At 39.9% G+C, this 27,152-nt stretch overlaps 1 protein-coding gene and 1 long non-coding RNA gene across 2 annotated transcripts in view; one reads left to right on the top strand and one right to left on the bottom strand.

Annotated features, from left to right (window-relative positions):
• The window catches only part of cadm1a (cell adhesion molecule 1a), a 598,640-nt gene that overhangs the window by 137,881 nt on the left and 433,607 nt on the right, over positions 1-27,152 (top strand). The window lies entirely within an intron of this gene.
• On the bottom strand, positions 15,879-16,437 carry LOC124875840. The gene is made up of 2 exons (XR_007040149.1): positions 16,037-16,437; positions 15,879-15,939 (listed from the first exon to the last, which is right to left on the bottom strand). It is a non-coding gene; the product is annotated as an uncharacterized LOC124875840 (long non-coding RNA).

Genomic DNA, 27,152 nt, shown 5'->3' on the forward strand with positions numbered 1-27,152 from the left:
AATGCATCAGAGTAAGTGGGACTTGTATGAAATGATACGACACACGGTGGATGTGATTGGGTCTGGAAACACGATATGTCACACGAGTAATCATTTTGCTGATACTAACTGACCTAAAACAGGAAAGGTTTCATCTGTCAGAAAAAGAGAAGAAAAGGTTATGTGTCTTTTTATACAGTGTATGTAAACATCTGGTTTTAGATGCATGTTCATCATCTATAACATAGATATCCAAGTAGTGATCAGCCAACATTTAGAAAGCTCCAGTTTTCCCTTAATTAATCAGATAGATATTGGGCTGGTATGAGATTCTCACCAGCATAATTTTCTTGCAGTCTTAGACAAAAATAAACTGGTTTTAACAACTGGACACAAATCATCAGCAGCTCTAATGTATTACATATTTTTGTGGTTATAGTAAAACTATGAGCATCTGAATTCTGCTGGTTAATTAGTCAGGCTATCTGCTCGGGTAGAGACAGCAGTCTGCTGGTTAACAGACATAAGATATACGTTATAAAACATAATATTTCTGATACCTTAACTGTAGTTTTAACGCAGCGTTACCTTAATAAGAGTAATATAAGAGTAATATGTGATGTGTTCATGTCTGAAAAAACTTCTAAATGTGAGAAAAGCCATTTGTGGATTTTAAAACCTATTTATTCTACTCAATATTTCCCCATTTATTGTAAAATCTCTTCTCATGAGATGAATGTGACGTTTGATTGTTCATGAATTGCTGATATTTGCTGGTATTGGCCAAAAAATGCATGATCGGTGCAACTCCAGTCAAAAGCATGATTCAAGCCTAATTGATCTTTTGCCTCAGCAGTTTTAGAAAGTGTTGAACATGAATTGATTTGCTAGAAAAAGCAAAGCTTTCATCTCTGGAGTTTGTAGCTTTCTAAAAAGTCTGCAGCTTTTTAAAAAATATGTCTTGTTGCACTGATTGGCTGTCATGCCATTAGCAGAACATGGAACATGCAATGTGCTATTAATGGCTGAGGTGAAGTCTGTCTGTGCTGTAAATTTGTTCCCACTTAGTGCCCCTTCACCCGCTGCTGGGTTGGAGGCTCTAACAGTGGGAGATGATGTTTTTTCCTCAACCCCAGGATCTCAAGCAGCCTCTGAACCCAGCAGGTGAAAATTATTAGTTGAAGATCAACTCTGGGTTCAGGTTGATTCTTGTGCTGCAGTAAAATTAGAGCACCTAGGAGTTAAGGTCTGTCTTTCACCACCTCATCTAAGATTTGCAAGAAAAAGGTCAAGGTTGGCACCAATAATTTTGCTTGCATTGACGTGGGAAAATAATCTGGATGTGAAAAATTACACCACATATTTATTGTCATGTACAGAAATTTAAAACACATGGTTTTTACCATGAAGAGGAAGAACAGGGTGCCCTGAGAGAAGAGGCTTTGAGAACCTCTCTTTTCTAACTTTAGCCACTCTGACCTTTCTGATGCAGCCAGTTTAAACCTCCTACCCAGCCAAGTGCCAACAAAGAGAGCTCAGATTAAATCCCAGATGGTGAGCCATCACAGGGTTTATATACTGCCTTAAAAAGTATAGAATTAGCATTTTATGTTTGCCAAGTCTGGCTGAGAAAGCCTGATAAAATATGAATTATGATAAAGGGTTGGGAATCGTGCCTGCGACAGCTGCATCAAAGACTATATCCTCCATCTATGATGCACCTACTTCACCACTGAGCCACAGGGTGCCCCAGGGTGAATATTTTGATATTGATTTCTGGTTTAGTGACTGCAAACGTACCGTATTTTCCGCACTATAAGGCGCACTGGATTATAAGGCGCACCTTCAATAAATGGCCTATTTTAGAACTTTTTTCATATATAGGGCGCACCGGATTATAAGGCGCATAGAATAGAAGCTACTGCAGTCAAACGTTTGACTGGGGTTGCGTTATGCATCCACTAGATGGAGCTGTGCTAAAGAGAATGTCAACAAAACAGTCAGATAAGTCAGTCAGTCAAACTTTATTAATACACTACAAACCAGCATTCTGATAACTCCATTCACTCTCATGGTAAGGTCTCATCTACATAGAATTCTATTGAATAGAGCCAACCGCACGTTAGGAATGCATTGTAGTCTATGAAGTTGAAGTTGAAATCAAACGTTAGTTAAAACGTGAAAGGGAACTTTTCCCTGATTCAGTAAACACGTAAAAGAAACAGTTTGATGCACTAAATCAAACGTTAGTACTGTTAACCTTTCCTGTTTCTGTCCCCTGACCGTAGTCTGATGACACAGGGGAGACGCTTTCTCCAGGGCCGAAGTTACTAGTTTCCTCGGGGTTAACTTCCTCACTCATACGTTGCTGAGTTGAGCATGAAGAAACAGCATCAAAACACTGAGTTGTTGATGAGATTTGGGGTTCTTTTTAATGACTTTGCAGCACGTAAAAACACAGGGCTTACAGACTCATACACCGCTGCTCCGGTCGCCGTCTCTACCCACCCCACACACACAATAATACCGACGTCACTCCTTCACTCTTGATTCTCAGCTACGGCAGCACACAGCGCCACCTCTGTCCGGAGGAGTAATGTCAACATCTTCCATACATACACACGAAACATACACCCCACACACTGAGCTTCTAATCACATATAGTTCAGGCAATTCCTGCAACAGTACATTCAAACGTTATACACACACAAGTGGTGTTGGACTAGGAGTAAGCACAGTACAGGTGTTTACCGCTATTACTTCGGCGACACCCCTGACTACGGTAGCCGTAATGCTGCAAGCGGTGCGGCTTTGTAGTTTACCAGTCGTACTGAAACATTTTGACAGAGCGCCGTGTACAACCAGTATGGATCAACCAATTAACCAATTGATCCATATATAAGGCGCTCCGGATTACAAGGCGCACTGTCATTTTTTGAAAAAATTAAAGGTTCTTAAGTGCGCCTTATAGTGCGGAAAATACGGTACATAGAATCCCTGTTCTGCCAAACATTATACAAAATGTTAAATCTGGTCACTGCAAAACTGCCCTTGATAATCAGCTGAAAAATGTGGAAATTTGCATCTGGAAAAGTCTTTAATCTTAAATGAAAAATTCTTGGTCACCTTGCAATCTCAAGCAGCCATGCAAAAATATAAAACACACATAATTCACTCTTCTGAAGAGTTATATTCACAAATATATTTCCTAGTTCTAACCCTTTGGTAAAAGGAAATAAAATGCTGTAGATTGTTTTATTCCTGAAATGTTCCCTGGTCACATTTACACACTCTGGAATCTTTTTCCAAGTTTGAGATCTGCTGACTATAAGAGCACTATTTACTTATAGTGGACTGCTTCCTTATAGTGGCCGGACATCAAAACCCTGGAATGAAATACTCTAAGGAGGGGCTTCTCTCTAAATCCGCCAATCACAGATTGTTGTGTGAGGTTGCTGGGCAGAGTTTTTCTACCCCGTAGGTATTCTACATCACTGTTAGAAAACAAGTGAACTGAGATCAGGTCACCCCATCTTATTGTGCAGTCAGAGGCCATTTTCCTTACAGCTGCAGGGTTTTCCAGCTGATCAGGTCACCAGAAGTGACCCGGTCAAGCAGAACTTTGGGTAAAGCAGCTGCAGTAGGAACATTTTGCATCATAAGAAAACAAACCAAATGGTTTCCATGACAGATTGCATTATCCTGTTGAAAGGTGCCACTGCCATCATGCCTTCCTTTGCTGTGAAGGTGTCTACAGAGCTGGAAACAATGTTTTGGTGATATGTGTAAGAGTTTTCACGGCCCACTCAGTGTCCCAGCAAAACATCACCCTGAGCATCACATTGTCTCTGTCAGCTAAAACTCTTCTCACCTGTCACACCGCCATCTCTTCTTCTTGTGCATGATATCCACATCCCCATCCATTTGCATAATGTAAACAGACGTGAAACTCATTAGCCCAGGTCCATTTCACTGAATGTAGAAGTTGTCAGCGGTGGACAGAGGTCAACATGGCCGATGTGGCCCATATGGACCAAGGAGCTCTGAATTGCAGATGGCTGCAGTGTGGTGCTCTGACTCCTTGCTATTATTGTGATGCTGATGGATGGTAGCTCCAGGCCTCAGTGGGGCTTTACTTTCTGTGACCCTGTTGACAGCGGAGTTGGGATCATTCCTTGGAACGTGTTTGGGCCGAATCTTATTTGACCCCAGATTCTCAGCTGAGGGGTAGGTTATCCTAGCTCTTTCTGTGGATATAGGTGAGGGTATATTGGCTTAGTTGTTCATCTTAATAACTGTTCAAATATTTAATCACTGCAGCGATTAATGGGTGTACTGACCAATAACTATTTTTGTTTGATTTTTGGTTCTCAAATGTGAACAAAAAATTTAACATATAGCTGTTCATTTCACACTTACAGAAATATTAAGTCATAAATGTTGACATACAATGAATAAGCAAGAAGTTATGGTGGATCACCCTTATGGAGGATGGTCTCGTTTCTTGGTGGAATATTTTACCCACCTGGAATAATGTGCCAAAGGATGGAGATACAGGCAGGTGTAGGTGTAACCTGACCCCTGGGGGACTGGATTTGCAGATGTTTTAAACTACAATTGGGTATTTAGTTTCTGTAGATCCTCTTTCATCATGCCAGCTTTAAAAACTACCTTAATTTTCTGGCTCATAATCCCATCCCTTAATCAAAAACATTTATTTGCTATTTCTGTTTGTTAGTCTTACTGTTTTCACTCACTGGGGTCAGACAGAAATGGAAACTGCATCTGGCTCATTTTGGCTACTTGTTGTAAGCATGAAAATAAGACAGATGGAAGTTTTGGTCTCATCTTTACTGAAAAGTAAGAAAGATCTGAAAGATTTGGTTTTACTTGCAGGTTGTAAGATGAATGAAGAATTCTGCTTCTAATCCAATTAACAAAGTTCATTCTTTAGTTTTAATATCTAATAATCTTTTGTTAGAGTTTCATAAAAGCCCTTTCACAAATGCAGTATACAGGTCCTTCTCAAAATATTAGCATATTGTGATAAAGTTCATTATTTTCCATAATGTCATGATGAAAATTTAACATTCATATATTTTAGATTCATTGCACACTAACTGAAATATTTCAGGTCTTTTATTGTCTTAATACGGATGATTTTGGCATACAGCTCATGAAAACCCAAAATTCCTATCTCACAAAATTAGCATATCATTAAAAGGGTCTCTAAACGAGCTATGAACCTAATAATCTGAATCAACAAGTTAACTCTAAACACCTGCAAAAGATTCCTAGGGCCTATAAAACTCCCAGCCTGGTTCATCACTCAAAACCCCAATCATGGGTAAGACTGCCGACCTGACTGCTGTCCAGAAGGCTACTATTGACACCCTCAAGCAAGAGGGTAAGACACAGAAAGAAATTTCTGAACGAATAGGCTGTTCCCAGAGTGCTGTATCAAGGCACCTCAGTGGAAAGTCTGTGGGAAGGAAAAAGTGTGGCAGAAAACGCTGCACAACGAGAAGAGGTGGCCGGACCCTGAGGAAGATTGTGGAGAAGGGCCGATTCCAGACCTTGGGGGACCTGCGGAAGCAGTGGACTGAGTCTGGAGTAGAAACATCCAGAGCCACCGTGCACAGGTGTGTGCAGGAAATGGGCTACAGGTGCCGCATTCCCCAGACCTGGGCTACAGAGAAGCAGCACTGGACTGTTGCTCAGTGGTCCAAAGTACTTTTTTCGGATGAAAGCAAATTCTGCATGTCATTCGGAAATCAAGGTGCCACAGTCTGGAGGAAGACTGGGGAGAAGGAAATGCCAAAATGCCAGAAGTCCAGTGTCAAGTACCCACAGTCAGTGATGGTCTGGGGTGCCCTGTCAGCTGCTGGTGTTGGTCCACTGTGTTTTATCAAGGGCAGGGTCAATGCAGCTAGCTATCAGGAGATTTTGGAGCACTTCATGCTTTCATCTGCTGAAAAGCTTTATGGAGATGAAGATTTCATTTTTCAGCACGACCTGGCACCTGCTCACAGTGCCAAAACCACTGGTAAATGGTTTACTGACCATGGTATCACTGTGCTCAATTGGCCTGCCAACTCTCCTGACCTGAACCCCATAGAGAATCTGTGGGATATTGTGAAGAGAGCATTGAGAGACTCAAGACCCAACACTCTGGATGAGCTAAAGGCCGCTATCGAAGCATCCTGGGCCTCCATAAGACCTCAGCAGTGCCACAGGCTGATTGCCTCCATGCCACGCAGCATTGAAGCAGTCATTTCTGCAAAAGGATTCCCGACCAGATATTGAGTGCATAAGTGTGCATGATTATTTGAAGGTTGACGTTTTTTGTATTAAAAACACTTTTCTTTTATTGGTCGGATGAAATATGCTAATTTTGTGAGATAGGAATTTTGGGTTTTCATGAGCTGTATGCCAAAATCATCTGTATTAAGACAATAAAAGACCTGAAATATTTCAGTTAGTGTGCAATGAATCTAAAATATATGAATGTTAAATTTTCATCATGACATTATGGAATATAATGAACTTTATCACAATATGCTAATATTTTGAGAAGGACCTGTACATACCTTCCCACACTGGCTGTATCAGAATGGGTTCTAGATATTTTGAGTCACACAAACCAGATTCAAAGAACCTCTGATTTGTTTTGATTGGACAGATGTCCTAAAGACATATTTCTAGTTCTTAGCAAATAAAGTAACATAAAACTATATGGATAGACAGAAATATGAGACTGACCTGAAAGTTTGGATTATCTTGTATAATAAAAGCATTTTTAGATTTGAATATTTAGTGAAAAGTCTGCAAGATTGTGTCTTGAGTGAATTAACTTAGATTTATTTTTAATCTGGGTTAAATGGTTAATAAAACAGATGGGGATTTAAAAAGCAATGGACTTTTCTCCAGTGCCATCTGCATTCACAATGTAGATAGCACTGAATGCATGCACACAAACATGCCCAGCAGATGTGAACAAGTTGTACTTGTTGTTTCAGGTGGGAAAGTGATGAATGAAAACATAACTTTACTTTTTTACTTATCGCTTTTATTAACAGAGAACTCCAGGTCCTCCAAAAAGAATCCATTCCTTGAAACTTTAAGAACACCTGACTGTCAGGGAGGAATGTAATCAGGATGAAAATGTTAAACCAATGGGTGATGTGGATGGTCTTATTACATTGCTGCAGATTGATTCATCTCTTTACCCGCTTGACTCGAAAATCAAAGCATAGATTGAAGAATGTGTCCAATGTAAAATATTGCAATCTGCACTGTATGAATTTGTATTGTGATGTCAGATTATAAAATAAACCTTTGTACCTTCTAGACCATAACTACATTGGTTTAGGAAATGTCTGCTGGAATGTTCTACAGTTTTTGTTTGTGTTCTAAATGAAATGACAAACTACAATTTAAACAATTATGTTTGATTTATGAAATAATTAGCAAAAATATTTGGTCCGACCTCACTGAAAGTGAAGATCTTTGTTTATCCAACATCACCTTTTTCTTTTTTCCTTTTCCGGTAATAAAGTTTCCACCATCTTCCTGCAGCAACCTGCGTGATGGAAACAGCGCTGGTCTTTAAGAATCCAGTGCTATTTTCTCTGCTTGTAATTTGCGTTTAAATGTGAGAAAACTGCTAAGTCGGGGCATTTTAGATGCAGTTCTTTAGGACTAACAAACTTTGTTGCATGTCAGGAAGGTGGTAGAGACCAGTCAGAGTTTGTCATCTTTACCGAGTAATGATACATTTTGCCACTCTCTCACTAGAAAATGAGTTCATCCATCAGTCAGTCTATTAGGGCATCTCAGAGCTTCATAATGACTCATTGTTCAGAGACTGAAGGTCACTTATAGCCAGGGCTGATAGTTTCTGAACCCCATCTCGTCAGGGTGAACTGAAAATCTTTTGATTTACATCAAACCCATCACCGCCTCCACCTACATCCTGACACCAGTGACAAAAGAGCGATGCAGAGTCCGATTCCTCGCCAAAAGAGCCATTGATTTCATTCAACCTACATACCAGCAGCGGAGACATGACTGGTGCTGTTCAGGTCCACAGAGGTGCATTACAAAGAGACACTGCATAGAGTGAACCTGGTTACCAGGAGAGTACCTGTGTGCTTTTTCATGGATCCTTTTGATGACGGTTACCACACAGTGGCAGATCAGAAAGTAAAGGTGAACAATGTAGACATAAGACCTGAACAAAACGCATACAAATATCAGGCTGCTGTGGCATAAATGTTAATCCTCACACATGCAGAAATAAAGGACACAAGTTAGGTCCTTAGTCTCCACCAGTCACCACCATTTGCTCAATGTTTGTGTCCAGAATGGCTGGGTTTATCTAACTGGTTACCAGCTTGTCAGATTTATGGGACCACTTCCATTTAGTCTGCTTCTGCTTGGCAGAACTGCCAAATTGTTTAGAATGATCTATGGCTTGAAACTTTCCGATGATTGTTTGGTTTGATTGTATTTTATGGAAACCATCATTACAGCAGATCAACTGTGACACAGACCTTTCTTAAAAATTTCAAAATAAGAGCCTGAAACATGCATCTAGAAATTTTTTATTTTATATTTTAAATTCAGTTCAAATAGGTTTCAGGATCGTCTCTGCTTCTAGAAACACAACAGTTTCAGTGCAGGCTGGATCTAGTGTTCATGCTGCAGACTGTCATCGATCTCGAATTTGTTGAAGCTAGAAATGGCGGGCCATCATCTTTCATGGTGAAGTTCTGCTACGATCTTGAATCTATGCAAATTGTTCAAATCTGGAATTAATAAATTTTTGTATTATTCATTTGTTAATTTGACCTTTTCTATACAGACCATCTCATTAAGACACGCGGTGTCTTTCTCTACAGACCTATTTTAGATATAGAGCAGATAGAATGTGATAGAAAGGACACTCTGTGTTGGTCAGAGTTAATTTATCATCTTATGTTCTCTCCCCACTCCTCTTCTCTCTGTACATAATGCCTGCACCTCAGCAGACTTGTCTATGAAACTCCTGATCCAGCACAGTGACGAGTCTTCATACAGACAAGCGATAGATCGGCTGGTACACTGGTGTGGTCAGAGCCACTTTGAGTTTAACCCGCTTAAGACAGTGGGGATGATGGTGGACTTCTGGAGCACACCCTCCACACTGCCTCCCCTTACCATCTTCAACAACTGTCTGCTGTGGATCACTTCTGGTTTCTAGGAACCACCCTTTCTAGGGACCTGAGATGGTCCTCACACATAGACATGGGTCAGAAGAAGGCCTAGGAGAGACTTTACTTACTGTAGCAACTCAACAAGTCCAACCTTCCACAGGAGCTGCAGGTCATCTTCTGCACTGCCATCATCCAGTCTGTCCTGTCTTTGTCCATCTCAGTGTGGTTTGGCTCATCCACAAACCAGACGGTTCCAGACCGCAACGACCAATCGGGTCTGCAGAAAGAATCATCAGGGCTGACCCTCCCTCCATCCAGGACTTATACTGGTTTTTAGCCAGGTAAAGGGCAGCTAACATCTCTGCAGACCCCACACACCCTGCACACAAACTGTTTAGACTTTTACCTCCAGATCAGCGCTACAAAGCGCTAACCAGCCACCACTGAGATAGTTACTGCTCCCAGGCTGTCTCTCTGATGGACACTGAACAGTCAGAGAACCCTGATCGATGCTGTGCATATTTGCACTAATTCAACCTTGTCTCTCATAAAAACACTGTATACATACAAATTTACAAAAATAATTTTCCCTTTTTTCTCCAAAAAGATTTCCACATTGAGAGCAAAGTGGAACCGAAGCCAAGTGTTTTTTGTGCACAAACCTGGCAAAAAAAACCAGATTCTGAATCTGATGTTAAAGCCACATTCTTCAGTTTAATTGTTGGGATTTTATGTCATAGACCAACACAAAATAGTGCATGAATATGACTTGGAAGGATATGCATGTTGAGCCTACTTCATTATTGATGGGATGATGGTCCGAGCCCTGCTTCTCCTGCACTTACTTCAGGAGATGGTTCCCTTTTTTTGGGAAATGATTAAACGTAGCCATGGGTAGGTAGTGGAAAATGCCTCAGCCAGTCAATCTGTTCTTTTAGCATCACAAGTAAAGTGAAGAAGGTTGACTGGAGTCATGTTTCTGTCATGTCACGAGAACGAGCTGAGTTTTCTTCCCAATGTCAACTTGAAGTTGTTAAAATTAGCATCTGTGTTTTCACTTTCGGAAGTAAACGGTGCAATATGCAAACACTCTGCCTGCATTTCCCTTTGAAAACAAGAGGACAGGAAGCCGCAGTCAGCAAATGAGATATGCCCTGAGAGACTCAGCTGCAGCCCCATATGCTCAGCAGGAATCCTGAAAGGTCAAAGAGAGGGTAGAGGTCCGTTATCAAAGAACAAGTCCTGCAGCAAAAGTTGGAGTGAAACGTTTCATCAGCCAGCGCTTAAAGAACATTTGTACCGTTTTCAAGCTAAGAAAAATAAGATTTAAGCTGTTTAGAGCTGTTGAAATGATAAGGACTGAATAAATGAGTGCTTTGACATGTTTATGCTTATTCATCCTTTTTTCAGAGATGTTGGATTTACAGAGAGAACTGATGCTGTTTCCAGTCAGAAAATGTGTTCTTCTGGACTTAATTACTGGAAGGAACATGATTTCTTTCCCTTGAAAGGAAAGAACAGATGGCACACTGAGTCTTTTTTGTGTGTGAATAATCTTAGGAGGGTTGTGGGGAGTTGGAGGAGTTTGGCAGTGGTGTTGTTGATTGCCAGAATGTGAGCAGGTTGCATAATCGGGGAGATTTTTCTACTCCACACATCGGGCTTGCAAATTGTTATTTACATCCAAAAATATATTCTTGTTGTTTTACTATGGAAAATGAACAGTATAAAGAGGAGAAGAATAACTTGTCAAGGATTTAACTTGCATTGTACACCAATGTGAAAAACTAAGTACACCTTTTAGCAGCTCTTTGTTTAAGGTATGACATTCAGCCTCCTAGGGCTTGATCTGGTAAAGGGTTGCATGTATAAAAACAAGTGAAAACTTAGCGCATATAAAGCTAATCTACCAACCAGGTGCATCGAGGTTTGCGTCTGTCAAATGAGCAGATGAGCAGGCAATCCATTTAGCATGTTGGCCTATATGAATATTCAGAATATATGCTGATTATCAGAACTTGCAAAAATATTGAGAGGAGGATATGCAAATTTAACATGCGTAATGTGATGTTTATCAAACAGGAAAGGGATTGAGGTTGCTGTTTTTGTTTCTGTTTTTTGCACGTTTGGAAGACAGGTGCAAACTGACACAGCATTACGAGCAAATTTCACATGTGGCAAAAAGGAGGCTTAGGTACAATGACAGAGAACCTTCAGTGCGCATGTCAACATATTGGGACTGTCAGAAGTAAAAATAGTAGAGACATATCTATCCAGCAATGCAATTTTTGAGGGCTGATTTGAAACAAGTCGCAAATAGAAGTAATGTCATATCCCCTACGGAAAAACTCATTTAAATGCTTCATGTTCTTGGTCTGGATAATTCTAGTGCCACTCTCTGGATAGCAATGGAGGAGCACTTCTATATAGCCTAGAAAAGGTGACACAGCTTATAGTTTTCTGCTGCAACTATAAAGAACAAGATGTCTGAGTGGGACAGATTAATATCTTTAGATGCAGCATTGCATACCTAAGTCATGCTGCCATATTAATTTTAAGAAGAGGGTGAGTGGTTTTCTAAATGTCCTGTCATGACCTGCTAACTGAGGCCTGTAGAGCCTGAGATGGATCTCTTGGGTTTTTAGTCATTGCTCTGAGCTTAACGCTCCGACATTGAATCTGCTGGGTCGTCCACTCCTGGGAAGACTGGCAGCTGTCTGAGATGTTTTCCACTTGGGAATGTTCTTTCTCTCTGTAGAATGATGGACTTGAAATACTTTGTAATTGACCTTATAAACCTTCTCAGTGATGGGCAGCAACAGTTACTGCTCTGAGATCATTGCTGTTGTCTTCCCTATCTGGGATTGACTTAACACATGGTTCTGCAGTGGTTCACTGGTTCTACAGGGGGTTAGGGTTAGGGTTAGGGTTAGTTTTGTTTTCAGTTTGGTTTTCCTCTTTAGTATCAAGATGGGTATACTGTTGTTTAGCAATTCTTCATGTCCAGAGAAGAACAAGACCTCCTTGACTTAACGTCAACACGTTGACTGCAGCATTAGTTTGTAGAAATTAACCATTGATCCTTGAACAGAAATATACTCCACAGAATCTGTGTGGCCTCCTTCAGGCTATAATAAATTAATATTCCTCCTTTAGTCAGTCCATTGATGGTAGAACATGAGCTAGAAATGGGACTTTGGCAGAGTTGGCTGAATAGATGGAAGTGTGGGTGAGATCTAAGACCCGATGAGAGCGTATTGTTGGTTTCACTGTTCAAACGTACCACGCAGAGACTTTGAGTTATACTGCAGGGATTTTCATGCTTTCTGATAAATCACAGCCACTTTTATTTTTGTCAGCGCTTTTTCGCATTGAAAACCGTCCCACCCACACAACGTGATATGAATCATTCCAAATGTCTAAATGATAGGAAGCCATGAGGTGCTGTTGCAGTTTTTTATTTTCATTCAGGAAATCTGTGCATCTCCATACAGGCATGTTTTCTTATTTTCTCTGTTTGTGGCTTTTTTTTTTATCCCCACAGCTGCTTGCGCTCGGTTCAGACCCGGCCGTGAAATTCTGATGGGTCTAAAGCATGTAGAGCAGAAAAGGAAATCTGTTTCTGAAGGGGTGAAACAGCATATCAGCCAACTTCCCCCTTTTCCTTGTTAAAGCATAATACATTTCACTGTCATCTCTAAAGGCAGCTGCATGCTTATCTCTCACACTGTGAGAGGATTTAAAAGGAGAGCTTTGTTGGACATATTGAGCTTTCCATGTTTCAGAATGAAATATTGTCAGATTTTTTTTTCTCATTATGTTGCCTGGAGCACAGCACCTTCTCTTTTACTATAAAACCTGGCTGCCAGAGAGCTCTCTTAAGGCCGATGCATGTGTTCCTCCTCCTCATTTTATGAGGTGCACCCTTTAAATTCACCATATTCCTCCCTGTGTACAGTATTACCTATCTAGACATGTTCCATGTGCAGAAGTGTGAAGCAGTCAGCTGTCAGTCGATGAGACAGAATAGTGCGTTTCAGTCAGTTAATACAAACTTTATTTTATTTTTGTGACCATATTGGCCACAGAAATCTGCTTCATGTTTAACGTCTCTGGTCATATTTTGCTATTTATTAATTTTGTCTGATTCTCTGCAATGGATTAAAAACAAGTCATCATTCCAACAACTTATTCAACCAAGTTATTTAAAAAATAAATGTTTAGTATGAAAAATATGCATTTTCTCCCCAGTGGAGCTCAGCTAGCTGTAACACCAGTACCTGTGTAATTATAGAGCCTGTTTTAGTGAAGTTAAATAAACTTTTTACACCGCTGTGTTGGATGTTTGTGTGGAAGGTGGTACCACCAGTTGGAAGTAGTGTAGCTCACAGTTGGTAATTGTTCTTTGGAAAATCCAAATGGAGCCAACTTGGAGATAAATACCAGATATACTCAGAATCTACAATGATATCCAATAAATTAGATTATGGCATCTGATGAGGCTCACTTGTCAGATTAAAATAGCCTTTAAGCACATATTAAAACGTACATTTAATTAGAACCACATTTCTGTATTACAATGTTTTTTATTGGTCTGTTGCAATATTCTAATCCAAAATGTTGTTTTCAGTGGCTGGAAGCAGCAAATCTGAATTATCAGAAATAAAGGCTTGAAAACATCAGTCTCTGTGGAAATAATATATATAATGTGTTTCACTTAGTGATGGAGTTACTGAAGTAAATGAAATAAATGAACTGTTCAATAATATTCTCATATTTTGAATACGACCGTAGGTGGCAACATTAGAAGATTATACCTGGAAAAAAGTTTAGTTTTTGATGGGACAGACCCATTCATTAAGCCATCAAAGTGACCCAAACGAAAGCCCCCGGTTCTTACAGATGGAGGATGTGCAGGAGAAGGAACTTTGCACAAACATTAAACCAGCATAGCAAAGATTACGGGTCAAATAAGGACATGTTGCAAAACTTAGAAAGAAACTTTAAGTTTGACCTTATTGCTCTCTTTACAGGTGAACGGTTTACTGATTTAAGTGGTTTCTTTAGACCTCTGACCTTATGTAAAATCATATGAGGATAATTAATAAAAAATTTGCATGAGGCATTGATGCTTCTTGAAGGAACTCAACAGAAACGGCACAGGTTCTGCTCAGATATCCCTAAACAAGTCTCCTGCTAAGGAAATAAATGGTTTAAACTTATCAATCTTCTAACTTCATAACATTGTGGAATAAATTAACATTTTCTTCATTATAATCATTTTCAAGTGAATATATAAACAGAAACATTTGATCTTGAGCACAAAACACTCTTTGAAAGCTCATGTTGGGCTGCATAATTCTTCCTCTATCCAAACCGTTACATAAGCATAGTCGCAATGTGCAAATTGAATCTCCAACATGAATTTCAAAGCATTTCCATGCTGGGAGTTATTTGAGATCTAAGTGAAGCTCAACTTGTTGTAAATACTGATTTACCGCAGATCTCTGTGGAATGTGATTTAACTTCACTTTGGGTTTTTCATTTCATGTTTTGTTTGAAATGAGCTAATTAAAGCAAAGGGGGGGGAATCAAACTGTGAAAGATGGCAAGGGGTCTCTGATGGTGTGTTGGTGGTGCCAGTGCTTACTTTAGATTCACCAGTAACCAGTTTTTATAGCCGGATCTGTTGCTGCTCAACGCAACGCCGTGACATTTATACACAAGGCTGTGGCCATGCAGTCAGATGTTTTTTCTTCCTCTGAGTAACTTTGGATAAATTGGCCCAGCAGGTCAAGCAGATGGTGTTCACTTTGTTTGCAGCTCGGTTTCAATTAGCAGAACTTTTCACCACCGCCTACACACAAACAGAGCATGTAAAACTGCTGTGGGTGCAATTAATCTAGAACTGAAGTGAGAGAGTAGTAAACGTTTTACATTAAAGGTGCCCTCTCATTTTTTTTTAAAGGTGTCATGACCTTTGGATAAACCTTTTTTCTTATATTTCACAACTTATCAGTTGTAGTTTAGAAGTTCTCAAACTTTGTTAAAAGGTTTATAGAATATCAAAGGTCGAGAACACTTTTTTTTTTTTTTTTAAATCTGTTGCAATTGATAAGCAGAGGAAATGGTCCCATTTCCCAGCAGGTGGTGGGATTAACAGCACTCTATTAACACATAGGGTGTTTCTTTAAGTTGGATTGGCCCAATCTTTTGTCCTAGACACGTCTTTGTTGTGGTTCTGACTCGGTCTGCTGTGAATTTCCCCCAAACTTTTAGACTTTTCTTTATGATACTCTGAAACTGTAGTTATTTCTGTTGCTTGTGCACTTTTTTCTACTACACTTCCATTCAACGTTCTGGAACGACATGCTTCTAACCAGCACTCTATAAACCTAATCTAGCAACATCCTCTGGTGGATTACCCTCCATATTGGCACAGTGTTATATTCACTGACTGACTGAATTAACTGAGTTTTAGAAGCTGTAAACTGAAATTATTAAATTGACAGAAACACCACCAAGTGCAGTTTGTTAGGTCTAAGTCATCACTTCTTAATAGTCCAATAACAATTATAGCCGACTTGCACCTATTGCTTGAAGTGGTCCTTGAACTATACATTAACCATCCATCTTCAGTGTCATTTTCTCCGTAATAGATCTGACCCACATGCAGAAGAACACTCAGAGGAAACGACTGAATAAGTGAAAGGTGTTTATTTACAATCAGTGAGTCTGGGACATGAACGGGTAAATTTGCCAACTGTATGAAGAGAGGGGAAGGGAACTGGTGAAACAGGGAACTGATATGTTGCGAAAAATAACGTAAGGTAATTTCTGTAATCAGGAAAATGGCTTACTAAGCAAATGCCGTCAGGTCGCCAGGGGTAGAGGGAGTCGGGACCCAGGTGTGCGAAGCGGGGTAATCCAGATGGTTTTGCTTGAGCTGAAGAGTGAGTACTGGTGAGTTCAGGAATAGTTCTTTGTTCAGGTACTTGCATTGGAGGGTGGACAGGGTATGCTTCTGCCTTGGTTCTGGAGTCGGAGAATAACAGGAAGCTGCCAGCTTAATCCTTGGAAACGAAATCCAAACGAAATCCACCAAACGTAGGTAAACCTGATCGTCCAGAAACCTCTGGAGCTGTGTTCAACGAAGATAATCAAAGGTTCAGGTTTCTGCCTGCGAAAGATCACACACACAAAGTCAGCATAGAGACAAGGAACGAAGCATAGCTTAGTAGTGGCTGAGTTTGTTACCACTGAAGGCAAACACTCTGGCATCGAAGTGCTGGCAGCCTCCTGCTTAAATACTCCTCAAAGCAATCAGCAGATCAGTTGCACCTGTCACCCAGCACACCTGAGAAACTCTGTTTTCAGTTTCCAGATGGTTCCAAAGTCACAAACAAAGCACAACACACACACACACACACTGAACCCAGAACCCTGACAAATGGCTTCTTTGAACAACTGTGTTTTTAAATGTAATTTAGTAACTGTGTATTTCTAACTGTATGAACTTTCACTAAAGCACTTCCTCTTTGCAGATTGTTCACATCCTGGTGTCAATGAGGGTTAATACAATGAATCCATGGAGAACCTGCAGTTTCCCAGCAGGCTTTCTTCATAGCTCGAATGTTGGCATTACTCTTTGATGCCTGCATAGACTAACAGTGGACCAGCTAATTTAGAGATGCTGCCTAAAGACCAAGCAAAAGGGCAAGAATGCATGAAAGAAAGCTCTTTTCCATAAAGAAACAACTTTATTTTACATCTGTCCATCTAAAGAGGTTTGTTTACATTCTGGTTCTTTCCCTTAGTTTGAAGGATGTAAGAGAAGATTTGGTAGAATCCACTTTTATCATAAACGTTGTAGCACCTCTGATTGGCTTATCAGGCTCTTGTCACAACTTCTCCGTCCAGAAGCTGTCAGGTCCAAAGACGGCTAATTTCTGAGACTCCCAGAGAGAGAGAAACAGAACCAGGAAAGGGCTTGCCTATCCGGTCAGAACCAGGCCTGATCACCTTGAGTCATTCCAAAGTTCAACTAATTTGTTATAGAGTCCCTGCAATATTTCTGTTTTACTTTTTCTATATTTCACTCGATTTCGTATCTAAAATGAGGAACCACCCTGGAGATCCAACGAACTGCACTAGAACCAACAGCTTTCCAGTCTGTTCCAGCCATTCAAGCAGAACAACAACAGCCTAGTTTTCCCCACCAGCCAAACTGAAAACCAGGGTTGTGGGAACCACACAGACCAAAGTTAAAGTCTGTTCTGGAGGTAAGCCAACAGCCTGCTTCCAGACCACAATTTAGGCACTCTCTTCTCTGTTCTGTCATGGCAGTTCTTGTGTGGGAAGCTCACAGACCCAATGGTGGTTCCAAAACATTTAATTCCATCTTTATTTCACTTGCCAACACTGTCAAATTAAGGTTAGTTAATGAAACTCTGAATTCTGGGACGGAGGGCTTTCTTTAACTCTTAGGGGTCCATGGACGCGTGTCCGCATCTTTTTTACATATCTAATTTGGGATGACTTAGCAGCAAGACTCTGCTTCCGTGTTTCTCAGTTTCAATTCAGGTTTAAAAGCCTTTGCTCCGCTACAAGGTTTTTTAGCGATGCATGATTACAGAATAATTCAGCCAGCTGGAAATGATCCACAGATTTTTTTTTTTTTTTTTTCTTCATGCACTCAAACGTTTTAATTTGATCAGAGGGTTTCCGGATTAACAGCATGACACATTTAACCAGCCAGTTCAGATGGACTGGCTTGGCCACCTGTAGACAGTCTGCTAATCCAATCAGTAACCAGTCAGTGGGTACATGCAGCTATGACATTTTAATGGGCTGAGCTCAGCAATGACACATTTTTTCAGAGTCTCGACTTGATCCCAACCTCCAAATGTTAGTGAAACTAAAGTTTTCTTAGATGAAGTAAGTTTAAATTCAGGTTTTTATGTGTCTAGAAATCATGTAAAACTGGATTATTAAAGTACCTTCCAGTTGTTGTTACATCCAGCTGTCTTTTCTACGAGGAACACCTGGCCATATAAAATTTAGAAAAGCAAAAAATGAAAATGTGGGATGCTTTATAGAGTCAGCAGGACAGTATTCCATTGATGTTGCGTTTAAAAAATATGTCTTCTTTGTTTCTTTGATCAAGCATTCAAAAAAGCCAATCAGCTGCCAGGGACGTCACTTTCAGTATAACTAAACACTATTTTGTTTGATTTTGAAACCCGAGATTAAAGGAAACCTTTCCAGGGATGCAGTGATCATGAGCTTACAACACTAGAGGAGTGAAAATTAAAAATTATTGGAGGTCAGAACTGTAAAAATACTGCTCTCAGACTTCTGGTAACCATTTTTAGTAAAACATCTACAAATACCTCTACATAAAAAAAAATGTATAAAGAAAGCAAATTTGCGGTAGGCTCCATGTAGCACCTTCCAGACTTTTCGTCCCCTTCCTGGCAAAGATATTTTGAATGCTTCCAGTTTGATGCAGCAGCAGAATCTCAGACTGAAAACTATAAGAAACCAACCTGTAGTTACACTACATTTATTCAGTGGATTAAAATCCCACCATAAGAAGCATATACAGTATTTATATTACTGAATCACCAGTGCCAGAGCTTAGTGCACCCCTAAGTGTTTCTATGAAATGAGGTGACAGCAACACTTGATACATGTTTACTTTAAGTTGATCAGTGAAATTAAGCTTTTTGGCAACACACACTCAAAGTGGATGTCTTGTGAACAAAATGAAGTATGTGGGAAAAATGCCCTCTGTAAAGCGTGGTGGAGGTTTTGTGATGCTGTGGGTGTTTCTCTCTTTCAAAATCCAGAGGAACTTTTTCAGAGTGTGTAACTCTACACGATGAAACATCTTCAAAAATACAGTTAGAACCTTGCTGCTTATTTGTTGCTTGTTAAATATATTTCAGAAGGTTTGTTTAGCATCTTGAAAATAAAACGACTGGTCTTCGATTGTTAGTCTAACATTACTATGCTTGAGTTCTCTGCATTGCTTTAGAAGCATCGATCAAGCTGTCCTGTTGAACTGCTGGCATGCATGAAAGAGTCCTTCAACGTAACTTTGAGTAACACCAGGAAAAAAAATACTCACAGTCCCTGGTTTAAGGAAACTCAAAGTGCTTTATATTCCTCAGAGGACAAATTTAAAGATTTTTTTTTTTTCATGCTGAATGTTATATTCACAAAAATGAGGGACTAATACCATACTCTCTGGTTGGATTCATTAGCACAGTGATCATAACGGAAAAAGATAAGAAGGGAGAGATGAAAGGGACTAGACTTTACTTCCTGGCTCTATTTCCCACAAATGAGGCATCCTGAAGAACAATACATAATGTATATGTGCAATGTGTGTGTAACACAGATAATGACAAAGAAATGGGGCTGTTTCTCATTTCTGCTCGGAAAGAAGTAGAAATAAGTTAGAAAGCTGAGCTTTGGTTCAAGCGCTTGCTGTCTCCTTACATGTACATGGAGTTTGGATTTGGCATGACTCGGATGCCTTCTGTTACCCTGCTGAGAGCAAATAAAGCTTCTTTAAGACTCTCGCTGTGTTCCTTCCACTCACTAGAACATTCTGAAGAGTTGGAACTGGCTGTAGTCCATTCATCCTAACTGCACGTTGGAATAGGACTGCTCAAGACATCCAAGTCCATTTGGTTCGGCTCAGATTCTGCCTAAATGAGCAGAACTGTGAATGTGAAACAAGGAGTATTATTTGGTTTAAGAAGTGACTTTACCAATGTTCACAGTGCGTCGGCGTGACAATCTGTATTACATTGCAACATTTGATTTTCACATCCTTGATATAATTGATTATTCATGGCTTTTCTGTGGCTTATTGAGCTGTATGGCTTTGAGAAAGTACCGTCACTGCATCGTATGTGATAATCCTGCATGCTTACTGTAATCTCCAACACCACCATCAGGGTGCTGTGGATTTATGGATTATTACGGTGTATTGTTGCATTAATGCTAAATAATGTTACATTGCAGTGACCCAGCAGTAATCTTATGTCTGTGGTGGTTTGGTGTTATTCCATCTGAAAGCTCGAACTGGCTGACAGCAAGGAACTTGGCCCGTCTTCTGCTGCTTCTACTACCACCAGTGTTTCATGGCACTGGTTCTGGCTGTGTTTATTAGAACGATGGTGGGTTACATGCTGGGTCTGCTGGTGTAATGAACTTGGCTCTGCAGTAGCTCCTTTTGGATTTGGATTTTGTGTTTGGATGTCATGTTGTTGGTGCTTTTTTTTTGGTTCTACATCTGTAATAAATCACAGCAAAGAGTGGACCTCCCCTATATATCGACCTTTAGGTAATTGGAACCAATGTCACAGGTGAGAAGGATGAAATGTGCTGAAACTCCACAGTAACACAGCTTCTCCCATTTACCACATACATAATATACAGAGCTGAAAAGCATTTAAGGTAACGATGGAGAACCAGTCCTCGTTGCTGAATTTACTGACTAGAAATATACCAGTCAATTTTTTTTTTTACATCTGCAAAAGAAAAATGAATTGGAGTTAAAAACTATTGCAATGTCAAATCGGTATATTTGCACTACATGTCTACTTGAAAACATTAACTGATTTAATGTTGATTTAAAAAGTTGCTCATTTTCCCCAAAGATGATTCTGACCAAACCTAATTAAGGCTTGTCATGTCATTACCATAATAAAAACAATGAACCAATGATATTCTTGGTCTGTTAGCCATCATAGTAATGGTAATTCTCGAAACTGCAACACGGTGATGTAAAAAGATGCTTTTGAGAGGACGGCAATCATGCTTTGGAGCTCAGATGGCAGTAGCAGGCTTAATGATGGTAATAGCCATGTTCCTAAGTATCTATCTCACAAGGAGAAAGTCTATTGAACAACTGAGATTATTCTGGGGCACCCCAGGGCATTTCCAAGCCAGAAGCGACGTGGCATGTTCTGGGCCTACCCGGCAGTTTCAACCCAGTGCAGTGACATGCGGTGAGGTTCATGACTGGTGAGGCACAGACTCCTCTGGAGTCGGATGAACCAAAATACAGGCTTTTATTTCAAATTTGACCTTAATTGAAACATTAATTATTTTTAAAAGCTTTTAATTATGTTTTAATCAATTCCATCCTTTTCAACAATACAATAGCAAGAAAAACAAAATAATATTTTAGACAAGGTCAAATTTGATTATTTTCTTTCTCCTCTTTCTCCCACTTGTTTGAAGCAGATCTTTCAGCTCCGGAGTTGGTCTTCCTCTCTAAAACCTCCTGTTTGGAGTGAAAATCCAGTTTAGAAAAATCGTTTTCCAGTGTTGAGAAGTAACCTTCCGTTTAGTCGGACCAAACGAATACGGTTACAGGACTTGTCGGTAAAATCACCCCTCACGTCTGCATAGCTGAAGACTACGTAGCGACGTGCTGGTAGCTGTCTGTGCCAATATGGCTCAGCACTGCCCTCTATCAGTGCGGTGCGGTACGTTTTGCCTCACCCTGTCCATTTTCACTGCATATGGCCATACTTATGGCCGATTAGAAAGATTAAATTTGTTACACACATTTATCAGATATATTATACAGACTGTGGAACGTCAGCACGTTTAGTACATGTGTAATCCAGCATGTATATTGTCGACATATAAAGAGAGGCCGCAGTGGGCATGCAACAACTGCCTGCATCGGTTAGTGTGTTTAACACAGCGCCATTAGAGGTGAGACACAGGTATTCGCTGCCTTACCTTGCCATTATCCCATGTATTTGAATCAACAATGCACAATTCAGCAATTTTGACCATAACAATGTTGAAATCATACAGAAAAATATATACAACGGTCAAGTGGACAAATTGATTTTCTCTTTATATTGTTGGTATTTTACTTGTCATAATGACAGGATAGGCACTGCCTCATCTGCTTCCCCTGGCAGCACATCACTGACCCAGTGGGGCATGCCTGAAAGACCCCCTAATGGAGGCATGCAAGAAGTATCCTGAGCAGATGGCTGGAACACCTCAACTGTCTCCTTTTGGTCTGGGGGAGCAGATGTTCTGCTGCAAGCTCCCACCTGATGGAGTGGAGAAAAGTCATTTCAGCCACTTGTTCTTCTAGTCATGATCTCTAGGTGAGGGTTAACAAGTAGACATACAGGTAAATTAAGATCTTTGTTTTTGGCTCAGCTCTTTCTTCACCACAACAGACTAAATCGATGGCCACAATATTGCCCACAAGGCCTCAGTTCATCTTTCCATCTTCTTCTCCATCCTACTATCACTCAACAAGAAGACACCAAGATGCTCAGATGGACTCCTAAACTGGAGGAGGCAATCTTCTTTTCTCCACTTGAAAACCACATTTATAAGACGAAAACAATCCTGTACTGTTTTAGCATTTGCCTGACAGTAATGGCAAAATTATTAACAGTTGATTCATTTGATTTGGATTCAGATTTCAGTTTGTTTTATCCTAAAAGAATTATCATTTCTTGTCCCATCCGTCAGCCTCACTAAGAAACGAATTTAAGAATCTAAAGTTTTTCTAATGTTGGCAGGTTGTTGATGAAACATTTCCATCCTCTCGTGTCGTTAGAGCTGCTTGTGTGCTTCTCCAGAGCTTTTCTGTCACAAGCTGACATTGTTGCTCTGCTAAAAAACGAATGAGTTCACTCTCTGGTTTTAAAAGGTTAAAGTTGATTGGCTCACTATTCATGTTTTCTGGATTAGTGAACCGCACTTGACAGCTCGGACTGTTGGCGTGCCTTCTGGCCTTAGAGATGATGACTGAGCGTGTTGCCTTGGCCCTCACCAGCGGCGCTTCCTGTCAACACATGTCCATCACTCGCAGCCCTGTTGTCCTGTTTTCCAGCTTTTATTTTGGACGTGTTGCTGATTCGCTGGCGTTCTGACAGCTGGGACTTCTATAATCTCTGTGTCGACTTTTTCAAAAAACTCGCGACCTGTTTTCTGCCCTCACTGGCATGCCCGTTTAATGGTCGTACCAACAGAGCATTTGATTGGCTAATACATTGAGTGATACATTGTTTGGCTGTTCTGTACTCCATTTTCCCGTTAAGCTAAACACTTTTGAGGAATCATCAAATTAGCAGAAAACTGCCAAGCTCGTTAACTATGTCTTTAGATTGGTCTTTAAATTGTGATCATTATCAAAAACATCATGGTTTTAATTAAGACGCCTAACAGGGCTGTAGCAGCTGTATTAAATGGGGTATTTACTTGTATTCAGACCTGCTCCTGGTTACTGGATTGTGAACAGATAAAATGAGAACTGATGAATATTGCTCCGGTCAGGAAAACTACTTGTAGGTCTTTTACCAGCTGCTGTGATTCAGTAGAGCTTTGAATTTAGCAGCAAAATGCATCCTTCACAGCAAAACACAGTAAGCAGAAAGGAAGAACGGGTCATTTCAGTGGTTGAGATTCACACAGACATTGACTGAAGTGGAGTAGCAAATAATTAGAAATTGTCCTTTTGGAGCACAACTTAGAGATCTACTGTAGATGTCAGAAGAAGAAAAAGTCAAGGTTTTTATCTCAGATGCCGTCTTTTATTGAGTAGATAGTTTTGATTGGGACCGTTGAAGTCTTCTATTGGAAAACATAGTTTATTGCCAAGTCTAATCATCATCCGTCTATTCTAATTACATTTGCTATCCCACTGTGGTTTTAAACACTGTACAATGATAGTTTGTTGTGGATTTAGAGCCTCTGCTTTAATCCAGCTTTCAGCTTCTATGTAAACTACAGCCATGAACTAACAGTTGCTGAGCCACAGGTCATATCTGCAGAAATGTCTGGATGTGTTTGCACCGAGGAGAAAATAATGTTTAGATCAGTTGAGAGAATGCCTTAAAGGCAGTCTGCTGTCAGTTTCACTGATGTGGATCTATTCAAGCTAATCTGTCAATTAGGAAGAGGAAACACCAAAGCTAGCTATGATTACAGTAAGAAGAAAGGGATGTGAAGAAGATAAACTCATATTTGAAGAGCAAACGTCAAGTATTGTTAGCAGAGGCTGTAAGCAGGTGGAAGGTTGGTTGAAGTAGACATGAAAGCTGTTGAGGTCTCATGTGAAGTGGAGGAGATAGTTAAAGTTGGAGCTATCCAAGTGGTTTTATGTGTCTCCAAGCACAGACAGAAAGCTGTGACTTTCACATCACATGTCTGGGAACACGACAGCTATGCTCCAATCTGTTAATTTAACAGTTTACATGTGAACAGTGAGAGCATAGGAAAAGCAAGCGTTCATGCATTCTCTTGTTTTGTGGTTAAGGAGGTAAATAAGTACCTAGAAAAGGGAGGAGGACAACCCAATCAGCTTAGAAAAGGCATGTTGTTGGGTTTTTTGTGAAAGACATAAAATAATAATTGATTTGTAATTAACTAGATGGAGAATACTTAAGTATTAACTTATTGCTCTGTTTCATATCTTTGTCTAAATGACCATTTATCTGTAAGATTTTTGGAACAACAACAAGTCCTGGATCTGCTAGATGTTCTCCCCCCCCAGTCAAATTCTAAACAGATCTCCACATTTATGCAATGACATCACGCTTGACTGTCCCTTTAAGGACTGAATGATGAAATCTACTGGACTCGTATTAGACTTTAAGAAATGGTTTAGTGATATTTACCTTGAGTCAAACTCCGTCAGAAGTCTTTTTGATTACTTCAAACAACTCGTCTGAAACAGAAATTTCATTTGAGAAATATTTCTTAACTCAAAACGTTTTTGTCAGAACATAAATTGAAAATGATCATCCATGCTCTTATTTTTTCTTTTAAAGTACTGTAATGGGACTTTTTACCTATCTGAACAAAAGGGTATTGATGGTTTTCAGGTGGTGGAAAGCTCTGGAGTGAGATTCCAAACTGGAACCAAAGAAACACACATGATTCATGTATTGACACATGTAATAATGCCTCTATACAGTTTAGCAGTTATTTTTAGCTAGTTTTATTATTACGTTTTATACTATATTATTATATGATAGTTAAGTTTAACTTTGTGACAATTGAGCGAATGTTGGAGTAGATTTTGATTTGAATGACTTAAAAGTGAACGTCAACCTGCCTTAGCTTTGTCTTTGACAGATGCCTGAATGGTGAATACTTGGAACGCAGCTGAGCAGAACAAAATATTTCAAATCAAACTGTCCCTCAGAGAAGCCATCAGTGAGAGTTAGTGAAGCATGTACAGTACCTTAGCTTATGTTTATGCTGCCAGTACAGCATCTCAGCTCTGCATCTCTACTTCTATCACTCACTTTTAAATGTCGACACCACTGCTTTCTGCTCTTATCTGCTTATCAGGTGGCTCTTTTTTCTCTCAGTCACTCTGCCTCTTCTTATCTTTGCTGTGTGTCCCTTGAGTGTTCTCTATTTGCAGACTTTCTTCCTCCTACCTCTCTTTTGTTTGCAGTTTTCAAACTGACTTAACTGCACTTAACTTGATGATGTTTCAGGAGTTTTTTGGTTGGGTTGTGTATTTTCTAGGTCTTAGTAAATATGGAAAAAGAAAATAAAGTAGGAAAAACATGTATATTTTTGGACTAGACTGTAAGCTTTTTCTGTTTATATCTAAGACAATGAACAGGAAACCCGTGTGGGAATCTGATATTTTGAGCAGTATTCATGTGTTTCTGCTCCCATGTTGGACCCCAAACGTCACTTGACCTGTTAGCATGTGTTGGTGTTCTGTTACAAAGTGGTAGTCCTGCTTCGGGAAGAAAGAGCTTTAAGATGCTTCTCTTTTATTGACGGATTCTGAGAACGCTTCCCACCCTAAACTGAGGCCTTCCTAAAACTCCATTTCTCTTTTTATTAGAGGCCTCAATAAATAAAAGTAAACAACCATTTCTGTGAAATAATAAGCTCTAATGCGAAACCCTCTTTCTGCCTTAAACTGTCATTAAGGGACGCAAAAACATGAAATCACCTACTAAGATTTTGAAGTACATGTATTGATGAGAAGCGTTTCCTTCAAAGCAAGACTTTGAGCCTTGTTTTTATTGCAATTGGATTTCATCACTAGTGTGATGAAAGCTCAATTTAAATTGTCCTCCAGTGATGTTTCAGTGATCGTGCACCTGACGAGCTGTGGCTGAAGGGGCAAAGGAAAACACAAACTTTTTTTATCATCCTGCCTTTGATTTATTTCTGTGCTCCAAGGCTAGGCTGGGATGGAAGGGTCTCTATGCAGTCATGGTACAGGAACAACTCGGTGTGAAGCAGTAAGTTGCTTTTTCCTGAAAGACGTGGAAGCCGAACTGATGCAAGAAGCTCAGTTTGTCCCAAAAACAAGAAGTAAAGTGCAGTTCTGTTTCAAGACGTTACTTTTTTGGTAAATTGCTTAAAAATGGGAAAAAGATGCAGAGAGGAATTTAGTTTCCTTTTAGATGGAGGATGTAAACATTTCTTCCAAGAAAAAGCAGATGGCTAGTACATCATCTAAAACTGCCACATTAAATATAGCGTCTTAAACCATCTTTACGTCCATAGTTAATGTCTCAGTTTTAGCAACTGAATCAGATTTCTCTTGGTTGTCAGAGAATGCTAAATATTAGTTTCTTCCACCTCCATCTTGAAAAGAAAATAGGATTTGAAGTGGGAGTTATGTCCTTGCTTGAAGGTCTAAGTGAGAACATTGAAAACACTTCCCTTCATGCTAGAAAAATCAGTAATATTCCGTTTGTGTGTCCTGACCTCCTCTGACAACAAAGAGCCAAAGGTGGATTCAGCGGACATGGTTCAGCCTGGAATTGTTTCAAGACTTTCTCAAGTGGACAATTCCCTCATGTGACAATGGGGTCATCGCTGTCATTTGGATTAGAAAACCATTTTTCTCTATGTGCTTCCAGCTCCCTCTGTCCTTTATCTCGAAACCATTACCATCAACCTTAAAACCCCACTCGGGGAAATGGTACCATT

This window comes from Girardinichthys multiradiatus, chromosome 11 (genome assembly GCF_021462225.1).
Source record: "Girardinichthys multiradiatus isolate DD_20200921_A chromosome 11, DD_fGirMul_XY1, whole genome shotgun sequence".
In the NCBI taxonomy this organism is placed as follows: domain Eukaryota; kingdom Metazoa; phylum Chordata; class Actinopteri; order Cyprinodontiformes; family Goodeidae; genus Girardinichthys; species Girardinichthys multiradiatus.